At 39.0% G+C, this 22,011-nt stretch overlaps 1 protein-coding gene across 2 annotated transcripts in view; it reads right to left on the reverse strand.

Annotated features, from left to right (window-relative positions):
- LOC6620232 (dnaJ homolog subfamily C member 16) overlaps positions 1-21,471 on the reverse strand; it is a 222,929-nt gene extending 201,458 nt beyond the window's left edge. The window contains exon 1 of one of the 2 annotated variants that reach the window (XM_032719507.1): positions 21,344-21,471. The gene's annotated coding sequence lies outside the window, so the exon portion shown is untranslated. The remainder of the gene's footprint in view (positions 1-21,343) is intronic. The other variant, XM_032719506.1, reaches the window with a different exon arrangement.
- Positions 21,472-22,011: the final 540 nt, after the last annotated feature.

Raw genomic sequence — 22,011 nt, forward strand, 5'->3', positions numbered from 1 at the left:
CCTATCCAAATACCAACACCTCCGCATATGCAGAAAACACATGCAAGATAAGCTGCAACAACATACAAATTCCTACCGTTACTTTCTTAAAAATTCTAGGAATGACCTTAAACAACAAATACAAATGGAACACACACATAAACATACTTCTACCCAAACTACTTAATAAGCTAAATAAAATAAAATGCCTATCTAGTCTTAAATTTAATTGCAACACGCATACACTACTCAATGTCGCAAAGGCAACGGTTATGCCAAGTTAGAGTATGGTTTGTTTTGCTCCCAAAAGCATTTTAAACAAAATAAAAACACAATTTAACTCCGCAATCCGTCTAGCTCTCTGAGCCTATCGCTCTACCCCAATAAATAACTTACTTTACGAATCAAATACTCCCTCTTTAGAAATGAAACGAGACCTTCAAATAGCCAAACTATCTCAAAACCTAAACTTCTCCAAAAACACACCAATACATAAGTTCGTTTAGCATAAAAAAAACTAGAACATTATCTACTCTACAAACCAGTAAAACTCTATAAATACAGGCCATCATGGACCCTCCCGAATCTAATATACACATCACTCGGAATCCATAAGAAAGAACAAACATCTCCAGATCTATAAAGAAAATTATACGAACACACAAAGAATAACCTTTAAACACATAATTTCATATTCACTGACGGTTCAAAAATTAATTACACTATAACATTCGCCATTACAACGGAAACATAAATCTTGAAATACGGCATACTGCATCCATATTCATTCGTCCTCACCTCCGAAACAATCGCCACCCTAGAAGCAATAGAACTTATTAAAAACCAAAGAGGCAAATTTATTATCTGCTCCGACTCCCTATCAGCAATAGATTCAATCCAAAACACAAATAATAACAACTTTTACCCCAGCAGAATACGATCGCTAATAACGTAACATGCACCTAAAATTAAAATAATGTGGATTCCTGGACATTTAGGAATAAAAGGAAATGAACTAGCCGATCAAGCTGCAAAATCAGCAATCAATATGCCACTTATCCTCACCCCAAACATAAATACCACAGATATAAAAAAAACAGCTTAAAGCCGACCTTGCGGCGAAAAATAAAGAAAACATAATAAACTGCAGTCCATGGTACCAATCTATTAATACGAACACCTTACACACATGCGATTACCTCAAACAATCTCCCCCAAATTGGACCAGACTCGAACAAATAAAAATAATACGACTTCGACTAGGACACACAAACATAACCCACCAACACTACCTAAATCCCAATTCAATACCAACTTGTCCGTTTTGCCAAGGTGATATTCCAATAAGCCACATATTAAACTCATGCCCATCCCTCCTACAAGCCAAACAAGACATATTTAACAACACCAACCCTATAGACCTTCTTAGGAAACCCAATCCAGATAACATACAAAAACTCATACTTTTCCACAAAAAAACCAAATTATACCACAAAATCTAAAAACAAAACAGGCAATTGTACATAACAAGCCAGCAATTAGTTAGCAAATTAGATATTAACTAAATTAAGATATAATAACATTGTAAATAAATATAGCTGTAAGCCCCGTAGCCAATGCTATACTATCTAAGTTAGTCTAGTTTTGTAAACTATTCTATCTATCATAATAAATAAATAAAAATAAATATTGAATAGGTATCTGAATATGCATAAAGCCAAATGGAACGTTGCAATGATGCACAATGTCGCCACGACACACCTGACGATCATCCACATTCTCATTGCCAGCTCCACCACTTTGGCAGTCTTATGTTAACGCTGCGCGAAATTTTTTTATGTACGGAGTTGAGTCGGCCGGTGCGTGCGGCAAACTTTCATAACCACACGGCGGAATCGTGCCATAGTTTTACGCGTTACTTAGGAAAGTTAAATGACCATTTGTTGCAGGTAAATGGCAAAACTACATGTTTGAAATTTCTACAGCTCAATGTTAATCAATGCGCAGCAGCTCAGAGCGTCCTAACTCAGACTGCGTCGGAGCACAATGTAGACATCATGCTCGTGAGCGAACTTTACGTCACTTGAAGGGGATAATCCTCCATGATCCATGACGAGTCAGGTATAACAGCTATCAAGTGTTTCAGCTCTCTCCACGTTCACCTATGCGGGGAATTAACACACACACATACATATGTACAGCTGCTATGCTCCGCCTAGCGACACCCCCGACCAGTTCGAGGAGTTTCTAGAGGCACTTGTGGGCCATGCGAGAGGGCAATGACCGATGATCATTGCCGGTGATTTTAATGCCTGGGCAGTGGAATGGGACAGTACTGTATCCAACCTCAGAGGCTGAGAAGTGATAGACGCTATGGGAATACTGGACCTGATACTGCTGAACTAGGAAAGGAAGCCGACGTTTAACAACGATAGGGGTATGTAATTTATTGACGTTACCCTTATCAGCAGGGGGCTAGAGGCTAACAATAACTGGATGGTCCATGACGTCCTAACGCTGAGTGACCACGCTCTGATTTCCTTCAGTCTCTCTCCGTAGGGCAAGAACAGCCGGACAAGCATAGGACAACAGGAAGATCGATAAGGACATGCTGGCGTACCAAAAAGATTTCCTGTTAATCCCAAATGGGGATGCAGAGAGTATGGCGGCTGACCTCATGAATGTGCTTGGTAGAATTTGCGACGCAAACCACCCGTGTTCTGTTGGAGTGCCACCGTAAACCATCTACGATGGGATTACCTCAGGGCTAGGAGAACGGCGCAACGAGCCAGAGGCAGTACTCACAACGCGGAGCTCATGGAGGCTTTCGGAAGGAAACGCATAGAGTTAAAGCATGGCATAGCGGCTGCCAAAGCGCGGTCGTATAAGAAACTGCAAGATAGCGTAGATACCTGGGGCCCCTGCCCACGATTTTCCGTGCGTCACACAGTCACAGCCAGCCAAGCGCATCAAGCCCAATAAAGCCCCTGGACGAGATGGTATTCCTGGAGCTGTTATTAAAGCAGTGGCGTTGGGTAGACCTGACATTTTCAGGGCCACCTTCCAGCAATGTCTTCTGGACGGAATCTTCCCAACAAAGCCAGAAACTAGTCCTGTTGCCGAAAGGCATGGGACCAGCATATAGGACATAGTTGGAAAACTGTTTGATCGTATCCTGTACCCTCGAATAAAGGTGATCAACGGCCTAGGAAATCAGCAATATGGCTAACGGAATGGAAAAAGTACCCTAGAAGCTCTCTCGGCCGTGATTAACATCGCCCAATCCGCTTTGCTGGTGATAGATGGCTAAGAGTCAGAAAGAAATACTGCGCAAATCGACGTAAGGAACGCCTTCAAGACCAGGAGATGGCTCCTAATCCTCGGAGCCAGGAACTGTGTGGGGATCCAGGAGTACCGAGGTTAGTTGTTGGCAGCTACTTTGGGGATCGTGTCCTATGGTATGATACGAAAGCTGGCCCAAAAATATACCGAGGTTCGGATGGTGTTCCCCAAGGAACATTATGTACGATGAGATCTTGGGCATCCGCAGGCCCTTGGGAGTAGTGCTGCACTGTTTTGCTGACGATGTGATAATTACAGCAGTCGGCAAAATAATTGCAGAGCTGCACGATAAATGTAACACCACGATTAAGCTGACATCCCGTGGCTCGAGAGGCAGTTCTATTAAGCAGCAGGAAAAAGGTGGAGAATTTGCTAGTCTCTGTCACTGGAACACAGGGGACCTCCCAAGAGTTCCTAAAGTACCTGGGTGTTATGAAAGACCACACGTGTTATTCAAGGACCACGCGAGTTACGTCAGGAATCACAGCAATCACAGCTTCTTCATTGGCTAGACTGATGCCCAACGTCGGTGGACCAAGATATCCGGCCAGGAATCTGATGTTGTCAGTAGCAAAAGCTTCGCTGCTTTATGCTGCACCAATCTGGAGCAATGCCACTAGCAGGGGTTCATACCTGAAAGGAGCGCGCTCGGTGCTACGGTCCATGACCCTCAGGCTCATTAGAGGATTCAGGATCAAAGCCGAAAACGCGGCGCTAGCTGTGGTAGGCTTGCCGCAAATTGATCTGGAAATCAAGGCTTTCAGCCTAATGCGGGGTGGCGCTTACCGGCTAGAGGCACACGAGTGGCTGCTGGGTGAGTAGCAGAACACATGGGAGTCCCTGCAACGGGCGAGGTGGTCTTACCAGCTCATCCCTGAGTTGGCGGTTTGGACAAAGTGCCAACACAAATTGGACTACCACTTAACCCAGTACCTCACAAACCATGGCTGCTTTCGGGCCTATCTACTCCGGTTCCGCCATGTAGAGCCAACCCTGTTCCAATGTCAACAGCCAATGCCTGTTCTGCGTCGATTGTAAGGAAACAACAGATCATATGCTAATGCAATGCTCCAGGCTTGCGGTGGAGAGGGAGCGGCTAAAGACGCTGTCAGGTACCTCTTCAGCCCAAGTGGCTTGTTTGCGGCTATGTTGGCAAACAGCGAGCCATGGGAGCTGGAAAACAGTCTAATCAATAGTATGATGAAATAAGTCCGATCAGACGAAATGACCAACAGAGTGGGTGGCTAAATCAAAACAACAGTCATGTGTGGTGGAGGGTGATAAATACTACCACAGCGTATCCGGCATGTCATAAAAGGCGACTAAGGTTGGAAGGAGGAGCCCCATGGCCTACACTTCCTGCTTATCGAAGCCATACGAGATATATAAGAGGCAGTCCCGGTGAGCGTGCAAGGACAAAAGAGCACACGGAGGTTTTTGTCTTAGTTCGTAGGCATAATTCCACTAGGGATTATGAATCGTGCAAGAACGATAGGTGTCATCTTTAGAAGATTTAAATTTTCCTAATAATAAACCACTTCGGCAGTTGCTGCCTGGACGATAAAAAAAAGTACCCATACCTTCCTTATGGCCATCGTTCCGCCTTGACGGGGGAGGAGTTATCGGTGACGGCACAAGTACGCCTTCACCTCTCCCGAAACCACCACGGGGATTGAACCAGATATGAAACACTCAACTCGGAGGCAGAGCGACCAGCAAGCGGAGCGTATCGCCCAGCGGAGTCAGAATTCCGAAGAACTGAAGTATTGAAGTACTGGAGGTGGTATCCGGTCAAAACTACCAAATCAGGAGTTTCGCAGCAGAAACGAATTGTACACTAGGCTAGCAAGAAGATTGCTACAAAATAAAAATTCATTCTTATGGAACCAACCAAAAGATTGAGTCGTGTGTCTCCTCACATTTCTTTAAACTCAGCTTAAGAATAAAACCCTCGCACGACGTAACTGGAATTCGTAAGCGACTTAATGGCAGAGCGAACTGCACAACGATAAGCGACGCGTGAGTACTAGAGACAGAGCAAGGGGACGAGCTTAGATACTCACAGCTTTTCTTCATAAATAACAAAGCCGAGGTGCCGTAAAATGTAATTGTGTCTCCAAAGTTGGTATGTATACCTAAATTTTTAGGATTTGCTGGCGGCTGCAGAAGCCGAGACACTCCCTCTGTTGGAAGCGTGGCTTTCAACGCTATCATTGGTGTTTACACAAACATGCCATATAATAGTCTTCCTAGCTTTAAAGCGAACGGTCGGGCTTTTTTTCTGCGCTCCGAATTAATTTTTGTATTGTAAAACCAATTTTTTAAACAAAATTATTAAAACTTCAGCAAAATACCACAGCTGATAAGCTGTCAATCGCAGTAAATCCTCAAATGATGATAAAATCAGTGGCCAAAATACATTCGGCACAATCGAATCAATCCATTGTGGAGGGAGTCCAGCTGGGGATTGCGAAAGATTCCAATTTGTATGCAGTGCAGTCCAAAATTGAATTCCCAAAAGTGGGTAAGTGAACATATTGACTGATTCATTTAATAAGAAGAATGTATGAAATAAGGAAGTGAAATTAAATACACCTATTCGCGGTCCTGGTCCCACGGTGCGGAAGGCGCTGTAATATTTTATCGCCTAAGTATTAGTTCAAGGACAAGGTCTCTTGCAGATCGAATGGTGGAATTAATTTTCAAGGACAGAATTTTTCTCTGCAATTTATGGATTGAGAGCGCTTATTTCTTTGTTTCTTTTTGTTCCGTTTAATTTTTGGCTGCCGGACGTGCACACGCACATATGGTGATCTATGTCCGAAAGCTATGTATGTTTATTTTTAATTAATTCTTAAAGGGGCCAAGATTGTCTCTAAACTCTAAAATGATTTCATTTAAGTTAATTATTGGTTTTATGGGGATCAACATTATGCATTAAGCGCGGGTAGCTGGTTATATATTATTCGAGTGGGAATCGAAAACTGCAAATTGCAGGATTATTAGCGATCCGAATTTTATTATGTTTCGATTAGCACGTATGATAGCTGTAAAAAATTGTAGACAAGAATAACAAGATGCGTAACGGCCATGCATTGGTTTGATGCACTTTTTTGGTGACGGCCAAAATTGCCCTCTGTCCGCTCGCTTACGATGAGAGCCTCAGAAATCTAAAAATTAAACACCACGGGGAGGCCTTGCAATTGTAATTGGATCCTATATTTATATGGCCTTCGAGTTTATTTTTCACTACTTATCGCAATTACTATTTGCGCTTACCGTACTTGCCGTACTTTACTACTGCAAAAAATAGACAAAATACTAAGGAAATCATTATAACTACTGTAATTTAAAACATACATTTTCCAAAGAGAAATCATTACATTGTTCTCAATATTTCAAAGAAATAATACGTTGAAGAAAATAAAAATCTATAAGATAAATTTAAATATCAAAACTGTTTGTTGCAAAAGACATATCTTAAGGCACGAAGTGCGGATACAAGCACTCAACAATCATTGCCTTATTAATTTTTCACACGTCGCATGCTGAATACTCTAATGACAAATATTATAATATAAAGTCATTTTTGAACTGTATTTTGTGATATTATGTATTATAACGTGCTCTACGTGCAACGTGCTCTATTAGCTTTCAAAGAGAACGGTCGTGTTTTTTTTGCTCCCCGGCTTTTATTTTGTGTTTGTCAAACCAGCCGTGGTTTTTAGATAATTTTCTTTAATTATCATATATCTAAACATAATTATTAAACATCCGTTCGCTTCGCGAGTGATTCTTTTGTGATTTGTGCAGTAGTTTAAACAAATATACAATGTAGTTTGCATTTTTCGTCTCTTTGTTTTGTTTACTCTCCCTTTTTGTGCGTTGTTCGCAGTGGTGTTTGGTGTTGTTTTTTTGCATGCACATAAACTGCACTTTTCGCTCTCGCTCTCTCTCCCACACAAAATCTAAATTTCTCAGCGTGCAGACTGCTCTGGTGCGGTTCTTTTAACAGCTCGCTTGAATGTTTTGGTCTTGTGTTTTCGTGCACGCACAGTGGTCTGATTTCAGTTAAACATGGTAACCGTAAATGTTGTCTGCTTTTATAAAAATTGTTGCCAGGTTATAAAACCTGAGCAGCCAAAAATGACTTGTTGGCTATGTGATAGAATGGTGCATACTAAGTGCGCTGGTTTTAATGGCCAAACAAGTGATGACCTAGCAAAGGGTAAAAATCTAAATTACTGTTGTGATGCTTGCCTTGTGGTTGCGAACGAGATGAAATCGTTTATGCGCCAAACTAAAGGTGGCTTGAAAGAACTGATTAACAGTTTTGGCGTAGCTAGAGATTGTTTTCGTCGAGCCGATGATCTTCTTTCCGCGCTTAATTCACAGTTTAATGGCCTTAAGCTATTAGATGAATCTCCAAAGCGCAAAAAAGCCGCTGGTGGTAGGCTGCCTAAGGCCCCGCAAACACGGGCAAATGATTAACAGGACTCCACAACTGATCAGCTGTCAATCGCAGCAAATCCACATATGCTGCTAAGTTCGGCAGCTAAAAAGATTCGGAGCAATCCGATCAATCAGCTGTGGATGGAACCCACCCTGTGATTGCTAAAAATTCCGAATTGTCTGCACTGGTTTCTCAACCAGTGATTCCACCTGTCTCGATTAGTTTACCACCACAAGGAAACATTGTGTGCGGACTACCGGCACAAGTTGGCGCTTCAGAAATACAATCTGCAGCGCCAAAACCCCTCGCGGTGGTTCCACTAAAGAAACAAATTTTTGTTTCTCGGCTTTCCCCTGATCAAACATCGTCGGATGTATTGTCTTATATACAAGACAAAACAAAAGCCGATAATATAAAAGTGGAAAAATTTAACTTCTCTTACGCTAGGGACATAAGATCAAAAATAAGAAAAAGGTGCCCGTGGGAACTAAACTTCCCTCACGTGGCCAGACCACTGCACCATCCGCCTCTTCATCTTCTTCCTCTTCAAAAAACTAACTACAAAACTTACTATCTCCTATCAAAATGTTAGAGGCTTGCGTAGCAAATTAATCAAATTGTATTGTGATAGTCTTTCATTTGCATCCCATATTATAGTGCTCACAGAGACTTGGTTAAAGCCGGAGATACTTAACTCCGAAGTCTTTCCAGGTATGTACACTATATATAGGTTTGACCGTCCCTCCAGACGGGGAGGTGGAGTCTTAATCGCGGTTAGATCTAACCTCGCGTCGGAGGAGTTACTTTTGGACGATTCCCGTAACTCGGAATTCGTATGTGTAAAGCTGTCTTTTTCCGACAGATCAGTTTATATTACGTGCTCCTATATTCCGCCATCTTCTGAATTCCCAGAATATCAGAATCATCTGTCCGCTATCCAGTCCATCTTGAATAAACTTTCTAACAGGGACCAATTGGTAGTTCTAGGTGATTTTAATATACCTGGCACAATGTGGTCCCCAGAAAAACAATCGAATATCCTTCTCCCTTTAGCACAACATGACTTTATTGACGGCTTGCTCGACTTATCACTGTCGCAAGTTAATTATATTCCAAATTCTCTTGGTCGACTTTTGGATCTATGTTTTGTAACAAGTCCTAAATGTGTGTTTCTGTCCAGGGTAGTACCTCTTACTGAACCTGAAGATCAATATCATCCTACTTTCAAGGTGGAAATCGACTTAGGTACGGTATTAAAAGTAAATTCAGAGAAGTCAACAAAGCGAATTCCCTGTTTTCGCAAGGCAAATTTTCGGAGGCTAAACAATTTTATAGCTGGCTTTAATTGGTCCGATCTTTACTCCTGCAACATAATGGCGGATGCGATTAATATGTTTTATACCGCAATTAAATCATTTTTTGACTCTTGTGTTCCGATGTACTATCCGTCAATCTCTAAACCTCCTTGGTTTAATAAAGAGTTGACACACCTAAGAAATGTAAAGTCCAGACTCTATATGAAATTTAAAAATACCGGTTCTCAGTCCATCCTTTGTAAATATTTAAGCGCTCGGTTAAACTTTACCGTGCTTAATGCTCAGTGCTACAAAAATTATTTAAACCGTTGTAAGTTCCAGTTTGCACAGGATCCGAAACAGTTTTATAATTTCGGTAGCACTGAGCGAAAAACAAGTTCTTTCCCTTCCTCGATATTTTTTGAAAACACTACGGTTACATCGGATCAGGCAATAGCCGATCTATTCGACAAGTTTTTTCAAACAACATATTCAACTTTACCTCACTCCGAACAGCCATACTCTTATGCGGTATCTAAGTCGAATCTAATATTTTGCCCCACTATAAACGAAAGCTCACTACTTAACGATCTTCAGCGTGTTAAACCGGTCTATTCGCCAGGTCCCGATGGAATCCCTGGCTTATAGGTTTCCCTGTTGATCTTCTAAATTGGATTTCAAGCTATCTGAATGGCAGGACACAACAAGTCCTCTTTAAAAATTCGTTATCTTCTATTCTCCGAGTCACATCCGGTGTCCCACAAGGGAGCCATCTTGGTCCGCTTCTTTTTACCTTATTCATTAACGACCTCCCCTTAATAATAAAACATTCGCGTGTACTTATGTACGCAGACTATGTTAAATTATGCCTCCAGTAAAAGGACACTTCTTGCCAATTGGACTTACAATCCGATCTAGACCGATTTCAAATATGGTGCCGTGATAACATATTAGACTTAAATGACTCCAAGTGTAAAGTTATGACCTTTTGTCGTGCCAACCCAATACGCACGACTTACACTCTAAGTGGGTGCTCTCTGGACAGAATAACACGAGTTGATGATCTTGGTGTTCTTCTGGACCCAAAACTAAAATTTTCTGACCATATATCGTCTATTGACAATTTGATGACCCTTACTTGACTAAAACCTTATTTATTTCGTTAGTCCGTCCGATTCTCGAGTACGGATCACCTGTTTGGAGTCCACAATACGCAGTCCACTCGGACCGCATTGAATCGGTACAAAAAAACTTCTTACTTTTTGCCTTGCGGCGCCTAAATTGGGATGCAAACCATATATTACCTCCTTATTTCAGTAGACTACTTTTAATTAATTTACCATCCCTAGCTAACCGTAGAACTACGCTTGGAACAGTCTTTATTTGTAAGCTTATTCGTGGGGATGTTGAGAGTCCCGACTTGATTAGTCGGCTTAACTTCTCGGTTCCAAGTAGATTCACTAGAAACTATATACCCCTTATCTTAAATCATTGTAGATGTAATTATGAGTTGCATGACCCTTACAGAGTTTTATGTTCTGACTATAATAGACTTTATCCTATTATCTGTAATCTTGACTCTCTGCCGCTATTAAAGCAATCGATTTTATCTTTTCTATTACATAATTAGATCCTACTGACAATAATATTTAACATAGTTATTCCACATTATATTCTATATATTCATTTCCTCGTTCCCATTCTATTTTTTATATCGCGTCTATATCTTCTTGCGAATCGAGCCGTACGGCTCGACACGGCAGCGCCCCTCGGTCGGTTGGGCGGGAGGTGTGGCCGTGGGACCCGTGCGAGAAAAAAAAAAAAAAAAAAAAAAAATATACAATTGTCGGCTGTCACTGTCTGCATAGAAAAGAGCTGTTCGCATTAGAGCTCTCCGCTCTTTCGATATTGAACAAAAATTCAATAGAGCCTGGAGCCACTTCTAGAGACACGCCGAAAAAATCGTGTGCAAAAAAATCGTATGACGTTACGCATCTTGTTATTCTAGTGTCTGTGTTCCGACAGTGTCTTCTGGACGGAGTCGTCCTCAAGCGTTGAAAAAGGGCGAAGCTAGTCCTTCTGTAGAAAGGCAAAAACCTACAAATGCAGCAGGCAGCTACAATTTTTGCTGGACATTGTAGTCAAAGTTTTTTAGCGCATATTGTACGTGCGTATAGAGCTTATCTCCAACAGTCGCACAGGCCTTCAAAGCTAGCAGTGTGGCTTCTGGATGGGAAAGTAAGGAGTAAGGAGTATTGTGTCATCATCATTTAACCCAGCGATAACAATGCACAACATGGGCATCCGTGGATACGTAGGGAGTGTGATTGGAAACTACTTCAGGGACCGCTTGTTATGGTATGTAACATAATGCAGTCTAAAAAGTCACGATGTCTGCAGGCCAATTCAATTCTAGGCATTACACCTATTGCCTTGGAGATAAATGGTCAATACCTAGCGCGAAAGCCCGTTACTCAGATAGAAATTAGAGAGTTGATGGGCAACTATCTTATCCATTTTATTCCTCACAAAACGGAGTATGAGCACAAAGGTTTGGAATACCACATGACTCAGTTACTCACGGACAATAGATGTTTCCGACGGTACCTATTTAGGTTCCACAGTGTTGATACAGTCCAGTGCCTTGCACAGACGCAGTGAGAACAGCAGAACATATTCTTGCACTGTCCTAGGTTCGGTGCGGAGAAGGGCCAGCTCCGATAAATAGATTGAACTGTCTATCACCTGGGAAACCCACTTACTGGCATACAGACCCACGAAAACTACCAGATCTGATTGGTTTTGCTCTCGTAAGAATAATTCCTTTAGTGCTTCTTAACGCTGTAACTCTTGAAGATCTCTCATCTGACCACTCACCCGTACTCTTCGACATGTTTCGGCAGCCCGAAATTAAAGAAAGGTCGCGTCATCTTACAAAAGCAGCCACAAACTGTTTCAAGTACAAAAAATATGTCAGCACACACTTAAAAATCAATCCTATGCTAGACACAAATTCAGATATTGAAAGTTCTGTAAAAACATTCGAGTCGATAATAACAAAAGCTGCTAGTGCTGCCACACATCAAATGACTTCGAAGCAACACTTCAGATATGGGACTACGAACGTGCAAATCGAGAACTTAGTGCTAGAAAAACAGAGATGCCTATTCGAGATAACACTGGGAAATGGACCCGTGATGCAAAAAAGGCAAATGTATTTGCTGCTCACCTACAAAGGGTGTTTCAGCCGAACCCACAAAAACAAATGGCTTTACGCTCCCGCACGTCTCCTACTGATCCCCTGAATTTTCCTCCGAACGAAATTGAAAAAGTTATGGAAAAATACACCATAATTATAATTCCAAAGCCAGGAAAATATATAACTCAGCCAATAAGTCTACTTTCATGCATCTCTAAGCTCTTTGAAAAATTACTCATCATTCGTATACAAGCACATCTGGAAACTCGTAACAATATTCCATCGCATTAATTTGGATTCCGTCAAAATCATGAAACAATTGAACTAGTGAACAGAATAATAACAGAGATCAGAAGCATTCGACAGAGTGTGGTTGGAGGGCCTTATGTATAAAATAAAAATACTCCTTACTCGTGAATAATCACACACGCCTCCAACGTAACGATTCGCCTGCCCAGATGCCAAGACCTAGGGCCATTTAGTATCACTTTATAATTAAGTGATTAGATTAAGATTTGTATACTTATTGTGTTAGTCTCTATATACCAAAGAGAAGATCCAATAAATAAATAAATAACCCCGGCAAAAAAAAAACTACTATATATATGAAAAAATATCAAAACACTTTTCGTATGTGGGCGTGGCGAAAAGTTGTCGCAGTTAGTCGGGGGTTGGTAACTCATGGCTATGGTCCAGGGTCGTCACAGATAAAAATATTAAAACATTTTTCAAAAGTGGCAGTTTTGGGCGGTTTGCGGGAATGGCAAACATTTTTTTTGGAAATCGATAGAAGACAAGACAAATAAATATGTGAATATATATAAACACGTTGTTTAAAAGTGCGTGCGTGGCAGTTTTGTGCGGTTTGTGGTTGTTAGAGTGGGCGTGGCAACATGTGTCAAAAATGGGGGTTTGTCTCTAGAATCTGTATGCTAAATCTCGACTTTATAGCTTTTATAGTTAGTTCCTTAGGTATCGACGTTCATACGGACAGACGGACATTGCTAGATCGACTCGGCTTTTGATCCTGATCAAGAATATATATATATGTCGCAGATCATTTAAATGTAACGACATTTCTAGTAATTGCGCGTTTCTGCTTGGCACGCGCCATGCAGGCGCCTTTTCTATTCTTTTGATGCGAGGCAGAGAACCGTTTCTTAAGAGAAACGGCAGAGAACGAGTTTCTGCCGAACGTAGTTTGGAGCGGGGGGGAAGTAGATGTCGTCGGGAATAACGGAAGCGTACAGAAAAATGCCGTGTGCATTAGTATTGATGTATGTGGACTGGAGTGGGTCTCCAAAATGTGTTGGTAATGCGTGTAGAGTTAAGAACTACGCATAATTCTGATTTTGTGAAAAGCGATTGAGTCAGTCAGTGATCCATCATTGAGCAGAACAAATATGCCTCACTCACGCGCCAGAAAACGTTGCGCAGACAACGAGAATAGTGAAGAGGAAGAAGGGCGTCCTGATGACTCTTCGACATATACTTTATATGGTTGGAAACGATTTCTTCTGCCTGTTACGATATATATATGTATATACATACATATATTAAAATGAAATTTAAAAGCTGCATACACTATGTAGATTAGAAATATAAATCGATATAAATAAATATGCACAATTCGTAAAATAAAAATGTAATTGAAAAGCTGTGAATAGTTCCCAATAAACTGTGTAGTTTCATGCCCGGCAAAATGAATAGTAAAATTCCTTCTTTTGGAAAACCTTCCACTCGAAAAAGAGCTATGAAAGAACATGTTCAGTGACAGCCGACAAGTGTATATAATACATTATATCACAAAATAAATTTCAAAAATGACTTTATATTAGAATATTTGTCATTAGAGTATTCAACTTGCGACGTGTGAAAAATTAATAAGGCGATGATTGTTGAGTGCTTGTGTCCGCAATTCGTGCCTCAAGATATGACTTTTGCAACAAACAGTTTTCATATTTTTATTTATTTCATAGATTTTTATTTTCTACAACGTAATTATTCTTATGAAATATCTTTTTTTCAATGTAATGAGTTCTTTTTGGAAAATTTATGTTTTAAATTACAGTAGTTATAATGATTTCCTTTGTATTTGCTTTAATTATTTAGTATATTTATTAAGTCATTTGACTCATAGTGTTTACGTATTTTCGCAATTTTACGAGCTAATACAACCTGCTGCTGCTTTTCGACAAAGGCTTTTAAATTTATAAATTGTAAGTGAAAAAACATTTTCATGGCCCATTTGAATGGCCGAGAAAAAAAGAAGAGAAGAAGAAAAAAGACCGATTATAACATATATAACACATAACATAACATACTAATTACAGATAATAAAGATAAATATAAATATGTAAACCGTAGCTAATTCGAGCGGGAATTTTAACAAACGAATAAAAAAAACTTAAAAATTATAATAGTCAGGCCGTGAATTTTTAATTATTATTTTATTTCATCATATTGCTACGAAATTGGCCAAAACTCCAAACATGTTCAAAATTCTTTCCGTCGATTAGAATTGATTTCGGCCGAAAATCGTCTTTTTACACAAGACGCACACATATACGCGTTCTCGTCCCTTGTTTTTAATCATAACAAGCTAGCAAATTCTGTTTTTAGATTTCTTACGATCTCAGCGTTAGCGAGCGAACAGAGAGCTATTTAAGCCGTCACTAAAAAAAGTGCCTGCATAGTGCCAAACGGCCATACATTGCGTTACGCATCTTCTTATTCTAGAGCCTTTGGTAATAGGGTACACTAGATTCGATGAAAAGTATGTAACAGGCAGAAAAAAGCGTTACCGACCATATAAAATCTGTAAAGTGACATATTCATTCTCCATATGAAAAACTTAAACCGATCTTTGGTAAAGCTTCACTATTCAAGAGACTCATTGTAAAGACACAAACCATTAATCAAGAAAGCTTACGTTATCGATAAACAAACATATGATGATCTACGTAGATCTTTAAGGTTTGCTAGAACATAATAATTATTTCTATAATCAATTCTTGATTACCTCTAGCATAACCAACAGCAAAAAAAAAAACTAATACATAAATAAAATACATATAAATAAAATTAGATATTTTTATAAATTTAAAAAATAATAATAATAATAATAATATAATATTTTCTTAATCAGGATTAAAAGCCGAGTCGAGGTCTCGATTTAAGGAACTAAAGAAGCTAGAAGGTTGAGATTAAGAATACAGATTCTAGAGACATAGACGCAGCGCTAGTTTGTTGACCCATGTTGTCACGCCCACACACCGCGCAAAACTCCCACGCCCACATTTTTGTACACTTTTTGGATAAATTTTCATAATATTATTAGTCTTTAAAATTTTTATCGATTTGCCAAAAAATTTTTGCAACGCCCACTATAAAGCCGCTAATCCGGTCGCGCCCAATTTTGAAATTTTTTCAAGTTTTATTTATTTATTTTTTTTTTATTCTTTTATGTATTATGGATGTGTCTCATCAGATATTTTGGATCAAATTTTTAATATATATTTATTTTCGTGCTTGCTAAAAGCATTTACAACACTTATGACTATTAATTTGACGTGTAAATAGACATTTATATTAGTAATGTCATCTTAAAAATAAAATAAAATTATTATTATAAGAATATCAATTATATGGTATACGATTATTATTGGCAGCGTGTCCAAGCTCTCTTGTTTTCCATATTTAGTTAACCATTCCGGAATTTATGGGTTTAGATCCTGCTATTCGCATCAAAGTTTAAAATAATAATACTATCAAAAGGAAAAACTAGAAAGACAAGACAAATATAAAACATTGTTTAATAAACCAAAGTAATTAACTTTAAAAATAATATTTTTATTACCTATCACTGTTTTAATGGAAACATGATTTATGCATAAATTGTATAATTTTCGTTTAAAATGCAACTTGTACGCTGGAAATCAAGCAAAGATATGAATATATGAATAAGCCAATGTTAAAATAGTACTCTTCCTGAGAACAGCAGTTTTTCCGATCCACCAAGTAGTCTTAAAGGTCTTTAAAAATCATAGAAGAGTCCAAAAAGTGCAAGAAAGATCGTTTTAAAAAACCTATGTGCTAAATAAAAGTAGCAACGGCAAAACGAAGAATTCACTCAATCGAGGGCCACAAAGCTCTATATACAAAAAAAATAAACTCTACAATCACCCGGGCCATTATTCATTATTCACTTTAAGGACATATTCCCGACTCACTACTGAACTGTCGACCCTGTCACACATGTTCTTTCTCTTGCCTCTATCTCTTATCAAAAACCAAATATATTAGAGCAAACAACCTCAAATGTCGAGTTCCTCGGGAAACAACATTGCTTTCGTATATCGAAACTAATAAGAAACATAAAAAAATGAAAGGAAATGCAACAATTTTTAAATGTGTGGGCGTAAAAGTTTTGTCCTGTTGGTGGGCGTTAGAGCCTGGCTAGGCTAAAATATTTTTGTCATGTTGATAGAAACTGGTACGGACATACATTTATACGGACAGGTAGATGAAAACATACATACTGTTGGTCTTAGGCTAGACGTACCATCGTTTTTTTTTAACAAAATCGATATTTATTATCATGCTTGTACTAATTGTCCAAAATACTTTTCGTATCAATGTTCTAATCTTGTTAAAAAAAAAAATGCTCACAGCTAGTTGATTTGCGAAAAAGCAACTATACATTCAAAGATTTTATAAATTTCTTTAGAAATCATACTTGTTTTCGTTTGGTCATTGAATTAAACTTTTGTATTGAAAAAAATAGAAAAAATAAACAAATAGTGTTTTCCAGAAACTTTTGAAGAAAAAATTATGGTGTTATCATCAAAAAGTAGACTTTCTTCACTCGCAAGGACTTTAAAATCGGAACATTGCCAAAAAAATAAATCAGCATACAGAACTGTTGAAAGACATTTAAAGGATCCATAGGCATATCGAAGGAAGGAATTGGACGGAGTAAAAGCAAGCGTATAATCAGAAATGCAAAACATCTGAAAAGCGGCTTACATTCCGGAAAGAATAATTGACGTGGAATCTACAATCAGACACTCGACTAAATGATTAGCGTTCATTTGTCTTCACTGATAAAAACGTTTTAATTTAGGCGGCCCTTATATGGTGATATTATTATCACGTCATCACGTCATCATAGCCGAGCACAACAATTGACTTGATTTTTATCGATCAAAAGATGAACGGCGCTCACTTCAAAACATTGTTGGAGTCCGTATTTCCAAAATTTCTCTGAACCAATTTCTTGGATATTTAAACAAGACAATGCTATTAGATGCATTACAGTGGGCGTGGCAAAAGGCAAGCCGATAGAAATTTTCAAGACTAATAAAATTTAAAAAAATGTGTCCGTGGCAGTTTTGGGCGGTGGGTGAACAAATTTGAGCTGCGGGTTAGTCTCAGAGATCTGTATGCTGAATTTCAACCTCAAGCTTTTATAGTTCCTGAGATCTCTACGTTCATACAGACAGACGGACATGGCTAGATCGAAAGCTTTTGGATCGTATTAGGGAATATAATTTGGAGATAAACAAGAAGAAATGAGTGTTTCTGAGGATGGAATGCGAGTTTCTGGGGTATGGAATTTTTTTTCGTATTTTAGAACCCTTGGCAGAGTTGTTGAAGAAAGGCGGTCCCTTTTCCACTGAATGACAAGCAATTAAGTGCGTTTAGCGTTTTGAAGAACGCTTTAGCTAATCTACCTGTATAGCCATATTCAGTCCGAGTCGAGAAACCGAGCTCCACACAGATGATTGCAGCGACAAGATGCTGGAAAAATGCATCCTATTTCGTTTTATTCTGTAAAAACCACCCGATACCATAGTTTTAAGCATAGACCGATAAAAATTATTACGGGTTGCAATTCGTTGGTTCAAACTTTAAGTAGAAACGCTATTACCGCTAGGATTGCCAGATGGTACCTTGAGTTAGAAACTACGATTATTTTAGACTAATAAAAGTTGTGAAGATGTTAAGAGGTTTTGACGATAATAAAGGCTTGTCAGAAAATCGTGGGAAAAAACCAGTCTGATCTTATTTACTAAAGGGAAAATAGTTTAATCAGAGGTCTATTGGTGTTTATTCCACACTACCACAACAAGATTATGCTAAGTTATTTTATAAAAAAAAAGTTGTTTCTGAGCCCACTTCAGATTTGATAAACGTAATTTTGCAGAAAAAATTCGGCAGAAAAAAAATTTGATTTGGCAATGTCGCCAAAAGTTATCGCGAAGGTGAAACGAAACAGGCAGGTAAAAATTCTTATAAAATATAAAAGACTTCATTAATTAATTTAATTTAATCGATTTAAAGGAGGGCCAAACGTGTTGTTTGTAAATAATACTATTTAATTTAATTTTTTTACGCACGGGAGAACTTAGCCTAATGCAATACTACGACGATGTAGAGAAACGATTAACGTTAATAACAAACAAGATCGTTATGACACACTAACCGTACAGTGCTACTCTATTCAATACTGAGGTTAGAAAGATGCCCTCCATGCATTTATTGCTGGTCTAAGGAAACCCTTGAGGGCCATAGTCCTGCCAGCGCAGCCCAAGGATTTGCCCTCAGCTTTAGCTTTGGCTAGGCTGCCATAGAACGCACTGACTTTGCTGCCACAATGCAAGGGTTTGGAGGAAGAGGCACTCACCCATGAGCACCGAAATAATCAAAACCGCTCAATGTCTCCCCAAGGAAAACATAGCAGGGCCGAAGATGGCCATTTCTACAAGACGCAGAATAGACCCCAATAAAATAATTCTGCCCTGAACCCGGGTCACTACCGTAATCAATCGCCTGGGCCTATGGAGTTATACTCAACAAGGACTTAACTCTGGCAGCCGACTTCTTTGGAAGCGGTCAGCCAAGGCCGAAAGTGCTCGGGGCCATAAAAGATTTGGCTCCGTACGTATGACCGGTCAAAGGCGTCAGAGATTGCATAACACCATGCAACAGGCTGACGATAAAATTACAGCAAATATGAAAGCGCGGCCGCAGCGGCCGTTACCGAGATATACGAGGAGTCTAAAGAAAATGAATCAATTTTTTAGGGAGCCCTCCCGACTGCCTAGAAAATTAAAAATTTTAATCGACATCAAGCCCGTAAATGACTTTAAAAATGTAGTGCCGGTCGATTCTCCTTTCACAGTGAGTTCCATTCATGGTTCTGACAGAGTTCACCTGAAATGTTTAATGAGTACTTTTGGAAAAACATCTACGTTACTTCTTTTAGACGCGCTGATACAATTCGATGGTATTGTAGGATTTGACCTCCCAGCTCGCCGCAGAGAAAGGTAGGGTGGTCCATAAGGAGAACCTCAAATAAATTCCACCACTTTTAATTTGCTTATACCATACTCTTTAATAGTAAGCCAGATTTAAGTAAAAGTGCCGTGGTCTCATTCTACGTATGGATTGCAGATTCGCCTTCACCTTGGCAGTGGCAAATACGCGTATTACCGACTTTTCTCACGCCAAATACATTCCCGTCGTAGATGGAGATGTACTGGTGTTTGAACAACGTGACTGCTTGAGGAAATCGAGCAACCTCTCAGAATTTATTAGAATGGTAGATGAGACAGAAAAATTTTTGGAGTCTTTCCCACAGTCGCATATGCACAAATTACTAAATTTTGATACATATCATCTGAGAAACTTGTGGTCCGTTCTAACACCACCGAATTGCGAGGAGTTTAGACTTCTTGGGTACAGCTCTTAAGGTAGTAGCAGGAACTCCTGATGAGGATGACAGAAGCTCAGCTAGTGGACTCAAACTCGAGGAAGATTACCATAAAATCAGAAACTCAAAAGCAGCTAAACAAAAAAAAAATAATTCTAACCATAACATTAGCTAAGGCTGACATAATAAATCCCTCTATCCTTAATCATGTCGGTCTGAAATCACTAATTGAACAAGACACTCCAATAGTTAGTTTATTCCGAACAACTGAATGAGCCCTCAATATACAGAGGTGGTCAAAATTATTTTCACAAAGTGCATTTGAGTGAAATGTGAAAAGTGAAAATACTTTTGACCACCTCTGTATTTGAGTCAGCAGCTAAAGAAGTTTACGTTAAGAATACCCTAGAAACTAAACTAAGTAGCTTCACGCGAACAATGCTGACGCGCCCCAACTGACTTCAGCGCTCTGCGCTAAGAGTGGACAGCAGCGGCAATCCGTCTTCCATTATCCGGGGTACCGAACTGCGCTGCATAAATGCTGAGTCGGCTTGCCGACCATGGGTTTGTGGCGTGATGTATTGGAGCTAGGGTAGATCCATATTTGCTTCATTTCTTTGATTCAGTTTTAAGCTAGCCCTTTAACAATAAAGAACAGCTACTCCGGCACATGGCTGTAAAATACCATTGGTTTAATTCGAACATTCTCGCTGAGCCACAGCCCAGCGATCGACCAAGGGGGTTAAGTCACGCCCTCCCTCCTAATCACCGTAAGAGTCGTCACTCTCCAGCTTAGCAGCCGGACACACCGTGGACTCTCAGGAGGAAGACATTCCCAACGACTGGATTTTATTTTAAATAATATTGTATTAGATCATATACATTGGGATTAAAGGAAAACTTTATATTAATTCGCTTCTAAGGTCAAAATTAATTTCGGCTTGAAAATAGTCTTATAAAAGAAGTATGCACACACACAATACTTTATTTATGGTTTTTAATCCAACAAGCAAGAGCACAAAATGTTTAGATTGTTTTGCTCTGTTATTCTAAAGTCAATTATCTTTATCTTAGAGGTGTTTTCTGATATATATATTAACAATATAAATCAGCACTGGCCGTGTTGATACGGAAAAAGGTTATAAATAAATAAGTAAATAATAAAAAATTTTATAAATTTTATATGTTTGATTTATTTTTGGATACACTTCCTCTTTTCTACATATGTAAAATACATTCAAAATTGCTAAAGAACTATGAAAGAGAGTTTCCGAACTGGCCTAATGAATTCGTATTTCTTTTCTGTAAAACACTCTAAACACTTATGACGGAATAATATTTATCATAAATCTACTTACATTCTTCCCATAAACGGTTAACAAAACTGTAACAAGCTGAAGTGAATAATTTTTTTTATGTTCGTTTATTACATATCAAAAATTCTACTAACTTTAGATAAACTATTTACATTTACAAGCAATAAGACCAGAGTGTAAAAATTATTTAGAACCATTATTTAAGAAAGAAATTTTGAGTAATACTTTGTTTAGACTGCTGACAGAACCGCATCTGCAGCAACATTCGCAACAGCAGCAGTCATATTAAAAACCGTTACTTATGTGTAATTTTCTGACTCCTAAGGCGACAATACCTTATTTAAATGCGTCATATCAATAACGTTTATTAATTGAATTTTTGCTCTACTTGGTGATAATATATTAGGTGTAACTTTAAGGATGCTTACACTGTAGATACGTTGTGTGTGCCAATTGAAACTGGTAATGAAATTACTTTATTTGTTACACACCACCTTGATTTTATTTCTAAGCCTAAATAGCACGCAACTAAGGTGATAACACCCAAATGTTTTATCGTCGCAACCGTAGACACAGTGTGAACAGACTCTAATACACTTCTTTGACTGACGATGAACCTGCGAAATTATACCCAATTCACATCATTATTCCTATACCGGTTCAGACAAGGACCTTGCATGGCGGAGCCAGGGTCGATAATATCAGAGACG

This window comes from Drosophila sechellia, chromosome 3L (assembly GCF_004382195.2).
Source record: "Drosophila sechellia strain sech25 chromosome 3L, ASM438219v1, whole genome shotgun sequence".
Taxonomy (NCBI): domain Eukaryota; kingdom Metazoa; phylum Arthropoda; class Insecta; order Diptera; family Drosophilidae; genus Drosophila; species Drosophila sechellia.